The following is a 9,634-nucleotide window of genomic DNA, read 5'->3' on the forward strand; positions in this document are numbered from 1 at the left end:
CATGCTGTCTAGTGAGGTGCAGATTTCAACTTCAGGCTGTGAGTTTTGCAACTAGCATTTACTTTTGCAGAGATAAACAACATTAACAAACATTAATGATATGAATTCTGCACTACAAAAGAGGCACTCTACAGATAGTCCCATTCGTCTCCATTTTCTGTAAATACCCTTCTCCAGACTAATGCTTCTTCCCCAGTGTCAGCTTATGAGATGTTGACTGCTTGTAGAAGGACAAAAAGATGTGTGGATGTGAGTTATTTAGAGAGTTTCAAATAAGCTGAGAAGGTCTTCTTCATTAGATTGGAGGTCTCAAGTCTTAGACTTGAGTTGCTAAGCTGCCTTTGTAGATATAACATTACAATTATTATCTAAAGTCACTGAAGTTCAACAATAATTGGCTATGTAAATTAATAGAGGAAAATTAATTTTGGTTTCATATTTAGACAAAAATATAGCAGAGCTACAAAAAGATCCCTCAGTTGTAGGAAACAAACTAAAAGTACTAGATATAAAGAAGCCTCAGAGAGTCAGAAGAATCTATATTCCCAGTTCATAGCAATATTTTGTGCTGATGAACAGCCAACACGGAGAAGATGTTAAATTGAGAAGTGATAAATTCAACCTTCTATGATAATGACTTCAAGTGATAAGAACACTCCTTCTCTTCTCTGATTATTTCCAAAGGCAACAAACAGGTTCAAAGCCTTACGTTACCGAACTTTAATTGGGAGACAAGTTTGCATACATTTTAAATGTTAATCACTGTTCAGCAAGCAGGTGAACTTTGACGGATCACAGCCTGCTCACCACTGGAATAGTCTGTAGCTCTGACTGCCTATTGGTGATGATGCCAGAAGCTAAATAGTGGAAGGTATGTGGTGGAGAGCATATCGTACTTTTCAGAAATGCAGAATCATTACAATGGTAAAGGTATTAAGAAGAATTTAAGTGATTTGAAAATAACTTACTTCTGAACTGAAATGGCAAGTTGCAGCAGATAAACTGTGCAGAAATTATGTTATGCTTACAGTGTGTAGCAATGAGTAGCAGTACCAGCAGTGCAACTCAAACTATGGAGTAAAAGCTGGAGAAATTCAGTGTCACAATAAAAATGTATGGGCAGCTTCAGTTGCTCTTGCCACTTTTTATTTTAAAATTAAGTAAAATAGCATTTAAAATTATGTGTTTCTACATTTTGATACAGCCAGGCTGATGAGGAAGGACAAACTCTTGAAAAGTGAGGTTGCATGAGGTGCTTGAAGATAGAAATTATTTCCTTAAAGTGTTTAATCATGCTTTCCAAAACCATTTCCTCTGATGACCTAATCACATAAATCATAGCAAAAGGTTAAAGATGAAGTTCAATTGCACCAAATTATGTGTGATGGTTTCTCTGAAAAGAGATTACTTTCTATTAAGGAGCGGCTCGTTCCAAATAACCATGTTCTTTGTGCAGCCCCTGGGCTGGTGGTCAGTACATTCCCACACAATTGCACAGATGGACTATTTGCCTCCTCAAAACTCTGCTGCACTGGAAAATAACAACCAACTTGTGGGCAGGGTTCACATCTGAGATAAACTTTCTAATTTCAGATTTCCTCCCATCAAGTGAATATCAGTTTATTGGGTCAGGTAATGGTGCACACTTTTAAAAATACATACCCTTTATATGTATTCTGTGAAGTCCATGTGCTTCAATCTATATTAAAAAAAAAAAAAAAAAAAAACAGGGACAAATTAAAATGCTAATGAGGTGTTTGAAATAATAATTTTTTAATAGAAAACTTCGCTGAATTGCCACACCATGAATTACAATGTGAAAAGATCCTAGGACAATCTTTCTGACAAATCAGTAACAGATTGTTGCAATATATAGGAAAAGAAATACTCCCAGAACAACAGATTTTTCAGGCCAAATTTAGCTGGAATTTTCACCATCCAAACAACCCAGAGGAGCTCCACTGCATGTGAAAATCAAGCCAACACATTGGCAGGTAACCAGGTCTCTGCTGGTTGCCTCCTAATTACAAAGTAGTTTCAGTAGAACACTGTAATTATTAACAGTTAATTAGGACTTTATAATGTAGCTTTGATAGCACTACTTGAACTTAATTAAGAAAAATGTAACAGGCTTGTTCCCACAGTAAAGAGAGTAAATACATCATTACAGAGGAAACCATATTAGGAAATAAACTAAATATAATTGTCATTCAGATAGAAAAATTAATACCAAAGGTAACAATGGTCATACCAAATTAATAATATAAAAAAGATACTTGAACTGTGCACCACTGAAAATATAGTTGCAAAACATGCAAATCTGCCATCTGAGCAACTCTGATCACAGTTCTGTTTATTCCCTAGAGGAAGCTAGATCCAGCTACTTGGGCTGAGTTGATTTGTTCAAGACAGCTGAAACATTTCCTAGAAGCCTAAGCACTTTATGGAGACATAATTATTATTTGGACCAGTTTCTCCACTTTCAGGGGAAAAAAATGTTGGCAGTATGAAAGGTAGATGTGTATTCCATATTTCTTTACTTTTGTTTGGAGACATCTAGGGGAGGTGGGATGGGTGTAGAAGAGAAAATCCTTATGCAGCTCCAAAGCAGGCAGACCAGAGATTTGAATCAGGTCTCCAAAGCACTGTCTTAGCTTTGAGCTGAGAAGTCCAAGTGCTGAAAAACAGATATTTCAATAAAAGTCTGTGTTCTTAAAAGCTTTTTAAAGCCCCGTATTTTGACTAATGCTGAAAGAAAACAGATTATAAAGATGCTTAAAATAGACTTTTTTGATCACCTCTGAACATTTTTTTTTACAGTTGTGTGTCTTTCGTCTGCTGTAAGAGCTCACGAATATAACCGTCTTTTCATTCTAGAAAACAATAAAAGTCAGGATTTAATTCACCTTTGATGTGCACCAGTAGTGTCAAAGAAAGGCTAGAATAAGGATGCCTCTGGATGAGGCTGCTAAGACACCCTTGACTTCTGTATCTACAATGGGCAGTCAATGAATTACAGTTGGTTTTTTTTCTTTTATATGGGTCTTTTCTTTGAGGTCTCTCTGTTTCACTCATGGAATTTTTGGTGTCATTCCAATGTTGAGTTACTTAAACACATGCACTTCCTTTACAAGATAGGGCAGTCAACACACATTCTAAGCAGTTTTGCAGTTGTAGAAGGCAGGGAAGATATCTTTGCACATGATGCACACTGCCTATATTCAGACTTACCTTCTAATGTGCAATTTCATATCTCCAGTGATCCACATTAATTTCCAAGACGGTTTCTGTCTAAAAGAAGCACTTCTGTTATAACTTCTGCATGGGCATGTTTTAGCTGCAAAGGTATTACATTCAAAGTCAAGAGATTACTCAAGCATAAGAAACCATGTTGAAACCTGTGGTGGCATCGCTAGAAAGGTTATTTCCGGAAATGAAGTTCCTACAATACTATATAAGTTATACAGCTACACCATGTCTCTTTCTTGGTAATGTCTTATTACAGAGTCCTGGAATCACAGAATCACAGGGGCTGAAGGGACCTCAAGAGATCATCTAGTCTAACACCCTTGTCACGCTCCAATTTATAGGAGTGAGAGGAGATTCTTTTAATATATGTCTTCCCGATGGCAAGATTAAGACACAATGGGTTAAATGTTAGCCTGACCAGTTTATTGCAAATCCTAGTCGTGTAGGAAGATGGGGGAGGGAAGACAGGTGATAGAAAAGAGATAGGAAATAAAAGTAAGGAGTCTTCATAGAAAGCAAGAGAGAGATAGTCACCAACATGGATTCCAGCATTACTCGTAGTTCAGACGTTGATCTTCAGAAATGATGAGTCATCAGGGGTTGTTGTTTGGTTGACGACAACTTTCTAATGATAGTACAAACTTATTTATAAGTCCAAAGTGATTGAGTCAGCTCTCTTCGGAGTGACAGCTTCTGCCTTTGGGATCTCATCAGAAACTTCCTTGTTCCCATCTTCCAGACCTTGCCAGCAGATAAGAGGATGCAGGGAGGTGCAGGTCCCACCTGCATCCTATTTTTCATGGGACATGATGGTATCATTCCCAAATTTTATCATACCAAGCTGGAGCTATTTGGTCACAGGCCAGATCTTCCACCAGGAAACAGACCTGAGCACTCTCCAAACAAATGCTTTCAAATGTAAAATTGTCCACAAAGAGATGCTGATTGCCAAATGGCAATATCCATCTGTCATCTTCTAGATAAGTCAGAGTCTTATCACAAGAAATACCTCAGAAAGGAAGCTTTGAGCCAAAACCAAAGAAGGGTTCAGACACCCCCTCTCAAAGCAGATACCCTAGAATAGGTCACACAGGTAAGCATCATAGAATCATAGAATCATAGAATTGCTTGTGTTGGAATAGACTTTAAAGATCATCAAGTCTAACTGCAGCCTAACCATACTACCCTACATTCAGATAAGTCTTGAATATCTCCATTAGAAGGAGACTCCACAACCTCTCTGGGCAACCTGTTCCAGTGCTCTGTCATCCTTACCATAAAAAAGTTCTGCATGTTAGTAGTACACAGGAACTTCCTGTGTACAAGTTTTAGGCTATTACTCCTTGTCCTATTGCTGTGCACCACTGAGAAGAGCCTGGCCTCATCCATTTACCTTTCAGTTCCCTTCAGATACTTAAAAACATTTATCAGATTACCTCTCAGTCTTCTTTTCCCCAGTCTGAATAAACTCAGGTTTCTCAGTCTTTCCTCATCCAGGAGATGCTACAGACTCTTAATCGTATGTGTAGCCTTCTACTGGAAGGAGATCCCTGTCTTTTTTGAACTGAGGAGTCCAGAACTGGACACGGTATTCTAAAAAGTGGCCTTACCAGGGCGGAGTAGAGGAGGAGGATCACCTCCCTCAATCTGCTGTCGTGCTCTCTGTAGTTATACCCCAGGATACCATTGGGCCACCAGAACACATTAGTGGTGCATGGTTAACCTGTTGTCCACCAGAACACCCCAGCCTTTCTCCACAGAGCTTTTCTTCAGCAGTTCATCCCCTCACCTGTACTGAAGCATGTGTCTATTCCTTTTAAAGTGCAAGACATGCAAGCAAACACATGCTCTTGTTAAAACTCATCAGATTCCTCCCTGCTCAACTCTTCAGTCTGTGCAGGTCTTGTTGAATGGTAGCCTTGCACTGTGTAATCCACTCCTCTCAGCTTTGTATCAACAGAAAACTTACTGAGAGTGGACTCTATTCCTTCATCCAGATCACTGATGAAGATGTTGAACAAGAACGGATCCAGCACTGACCTCTGAGGAACACCACTAGTTACAGGCCTCCAACTCATGCATCTCACAATTCCTAAGTTTCATAAGGATGTGTGGGAGATGGTGTTAAATTCCTTGGTGAAATGAAGGTAGAGAACATCCACTGCTCTCTCCCCATCTACCCAGATAATTGTGACATCATAGAAGGCTACCAGGTTGGTCAAGCATGATTTCCCCTTTGTTGAATCCATGTTGACTATTCCTAATAACCTTCTTCTCTTCCAATTCCATCACGTTTCCAGGGATGGAGGTTAGGCTGATTGGCCCACAGTTTCCCAGGGGAAGAAAAAAAAAAATAATAAAGAACCTTTTCTATACTCATTTGAGGAAAAGCTTATTGTGCTCCATTTTACTGGCTTCTTATTATGCTTTCAGTATAGTTTCAGTATAGATTTCCTGTAGATGAGGCCAGGCAATAGCTGAAAGATAAGGGAAATTAAACCTTTTGGTACTGGTATCGGAAACATTTTCAGTACAATTTCCTGTGCCCCATTTATATGCGAGTAAGTCTCTCCGAGCATTGAAAAGTACCTCACAACCTCATAAGATCATAAAAACTCTGCCAGAATATCACACTTCAGGGAATGTGAGTTTAATTCAGGCTCCTGTAGTGATATTTTTTCCAAAATTTCCATACATACTAATAAAATTGAACCATTTTACCCTCTTTTCAGTTTGGCTGACGAGGTTCCATAACACCTAGCAAGGTTTTAGCACATGGAAAAAAAGTGAGCAACACTGGTGGGATTAAAATTAAATATAGTGACAACATGAAGTGTGACACTGAGTATTTCCAATCCTCCTAGCGAAGAGCCTTGGGCCTGAACTACTGAGCTTCAGGCCTCTGCAGCAGAAATAGTAAGGTATAATGTGGCCAGATGCACCAAATTCCGGGCCTACTGTAGCACTATGACACTGTGATCACCTCTAAACTCTGGATTTTTCAGCTGAGTTCAGGCATTTTAAATAAGTGTGAACCTTGAATTTCAATATTCAGTCTTTCAGGTGCAGCTGAGCAGAGTGGAGATCACTTTTCAGAGACCTTTTCTTCCCTGACTGATGAGACAGCTTCTTCCAGTGACAATTTGATGGTGAAGAACATTGGACAGTAGGCTGATCAGACTGACAACTTACTCTCTAAAACAAGAAGTAATACAGAAAGCTGTAAATGTTGCTGCCTTCACATAAGGATTACTTGAATTTACCCAGTATTTCAAGTGGAAAAATTGAAAGCATCAGTGCATTCTGAGCAGCTGGGCTTCTCTATTGATTTTTTGCATCTGATAGCCTTTGCGGACAAATCCATGCTCACATTTTTTGCAAACAACTAGGTGGTCATTGTGCACCAATGTTGACAGGCTCTAAAAATGGCGTGCTTAAGGCAGGGCAAAAATCCTTGCCAAGAAGAGCATGTCAGGCTAATGAGGTGACACCTTGTTCAGACTGGTATTTGTTACTATCAGTTGGCAGTGAAGGTAATCACAGAGAGTGTGAGAGACTGCAGCTGCCGATGAGGGAGATTGCCAGCAGCTTGCAGTAAGCGGTGCTAATAGACATATCCTTCCTTTTGAAATAGACTTTAATCAAGCTCACATGGCCAGCACTGACCTTCCACATAGCACAGCCTTCTATGATTACCTGTGAGTAGTCCCCATTGTATTCACAGCCTCCCTTCATGACTAAAAGCTTCTGAGCTTATAGAAAATGAGACAACCTGAAAATTTTGCTAAAAATTTTCTTTTTCAAGCGGCCTTAGGTCCTTCTACCCTAACTCCAAGTGAAGCATGCAGATGATGACAAGCACAGCATACGTGCACACTTTTCAGACAATTATAATCCCAGGGAGGGTCAAAACAAATGAAAGAATCTAATGAAAAAGGATTCAGAAGGAGATTAATGGAAGGTGCTCTGCCTCTGTACTCCATTTTACTGGCCTCTTATTATGCTTTAGGTATGGATTTCCTGTAGTTGAGGCCCAGGCAATAGCTGAAAGATAAGGGAAATTAAACCTTTTGGTACTGGTATCGGAAACATTTTCAGTACAATTTCCTGTGCCCCATTTATGTGTGAATAAGTCTCTCTGAGTGTTGAAAGTACTTCACAGCCTCATAAGATCATAAAAATTCTGTCAGTTTATTGCATGACCACTGCCCTGGGGATTGTTCCTGACCACCCTCTGACGTGCGGAAAATCAAACCCTATAGCCTGTAAGGATATAGAGAAGGTATGTTTTATTGGCAATTGTGCAAAAGCCCTGGTGCAAGGGGGAGAATTCCTCCAAGCTTGCACACCATCTGGAAAAACTGTGCTACAGATATAGGACGAACTAATACATAATAATAGTTTCCCAGAATTCAGATACATATTTATTATACCCCAAAATCATGCAGATCCTCTCCTGTTGCACGTTGTCTTTTTCGTGAAGGCTTCTGGCCTTCCTCGCCATAAACTCTTGACAGAGAAGGGGGGCATCCCCCAAATTAGTTTTGTCTTGCTCTGTGGACATCTAATCACCTTCCTGCCAGATGTCTCTGGGTTGTTCTCAAACCTTATCAGCATGGCCTTCATCCCCCTCACTATCTCAGACCCAGTGTCTGCTATTCCCCCTTCTCTAACGAGCTCTACATTCCTGCTTCTATAATCTCTAGCTATCCCCCTCAACCACCCCCCCAGTTCTCAGTTACTGTGAAACCTTCTTTCTGCCTTTTACTTTTTCTTATGGGGCCCCTTTTTCACCTTTCACTCTGGTAAAGAACCCTTTCCTAACATTCAACCTGACCAGCTCTGTGCCATTCCTTCAGGTGCAATGAGAAGAGCTCGAGGATGCAAAATTTACAAGCATTCAAGGTGACAGACACACACCTGTGCATTCACATATCCCAGCTATGCAAGAGCAGAATGTGATTCTTTCATCCATACCTCTCTATTCCTGTATTATCAGGTCCTTCTTTCTGATCATCTATTACAGATACAGCCTTCAACCTTACCAGGCACATTGTTTCCATGAGGAGCATGACAGTTGGCTCTGAGTGATTCATTTTGCATTCAAATGGAAAGAAAAGAGAGATTTGTCCTTTACTCACTTTTTTGTCAAGTTCCTATGTAGAACTCCCTCCTGCAAGGGTATTTCTCTAAGCTCACCAACTTTACTAGCACTGCACAAAAACCACGTTGCTTTGTCGCCACTTTGGTGTGGAGAACTGACCCTACAAGTGTTTCACATGTCAGTCAGAGTACATAGAAATGGTCACTGAGCACATGAGAAGAGCTCATCTGCATATGTGATATTCTGCTCTCACCTAGTGCTGCTCCATGCACAGAACTGCATACCCACAGAAGATCCAGTGTGTTCTGTGTGCATCAGACCAAGCAAACAAATCAAACAAAGGAGCTCACATGTGTGCTGCAACTGGTCTCTCAGTCATATATGTGCTCATATTCAGTAAGTCCAGTAATGGGAACATATGAAGCTTATTGTTTTCAACTCAGCTAGCTGGGACTAATCTTTACATTTTGTGTGCTAAATCACGATGCACTCAAAATCTAAAAATACAAAATTGGCAAAAGTAATAAAGTGCTACAGAGAAGGAAGTACTTGGGAGAACTGTTTGTGCTAAGAACTTCTTGAGGAAGCGTGTAGCATAACACTTGCCATGTACTGTTAATTCCACTTTTCTACAGCACTGAGCATTTTTGTACTCTATTCTTTCTGCTGCTTATGCTTGTCTAGCAAACCACCAAAGAATGTATATTTTTTTTAGTTCTGAGTCTAACACAATGAGTACAGCTGTTGTCTATGCTGACAAGATGCTGTTGTAACCTGAGTAGTGATGATTTTGTTGTATATCTGTGTGTTACTTCAATTTTCCTGATTTATAGCTGCATAAAGGTCTGAACTTGAAAGCATCATTTGCATCATCTCAGGATCTGGCTCACGAGATCATAGAATCGTAAAATCATTTCTGCCAGAAAAGACTTTTAAGATCATCAAGTGCAACCACCAGCTTGACCTGTCAAGTCCCATAACTAAACCTCATCCCTTAGTGCTGTAATCACACATCTCCTGAATATCTGTAGTAATGGGGACTCCGCCACCTCCCTACGCAGCTTCCAATTGCACCTCCCTATGCAGTGTTCCAATTCTTCTCTACTATCTCTATGAAAAAAATTCTTCCCAGTATCCCATCTAAACATCTTTTGTTGTAACTTGAGGCCATTTCCTCATATCCTATTGCTCGTCACCTAAGAAAGGAGATCAACACCCATCTTGCTTTGTCCCCCTTTAAAGGAGCCATAGAAAAGAGATGAATCTCTCCTCAGCTTCCTC

The 9,634-nt window shown here is 40.0% G+C and overlaps 1 long non-coding RNA gene across 1 annotated transcript; it reads right to left on the minus strand.

Moving 5' to 3' along the window:
* Nucleotides 1–1,661: 1,661 nt before the first annotated feature.
* On the minus strand, nt 1,662–5,576 carry LOC149912896 (uncharacterized). The gene is made up of 3 exons (XR_016461880.1): nt 5,219–5,576; nt 3,232–3,337; nt 1,662–1,699 (listed from the first exon to the last, which is right to left on the minus strand). It is a non-coding gene; the product is annotated as an uncharacterized LOC149912896 (long non-coding RNA).
* Between the last annotated feature and the right edge of the window lie 4,058 nt (nt 5,577–9,634).

The sequence above is a fragment of the Phasianus colchicus genome, chromosome Z (genome assembly GCF_987193195.1).
Source record: "Phasianus colchicus chromosome Z, bPhaCol1.hap1.1, whole genome shotgun sequence".
NCBI lineage: Eukaryota > Metazoa > Chordata > Aves > Galliformes > Phasianidae > Phasianus > Phasianus colchicus.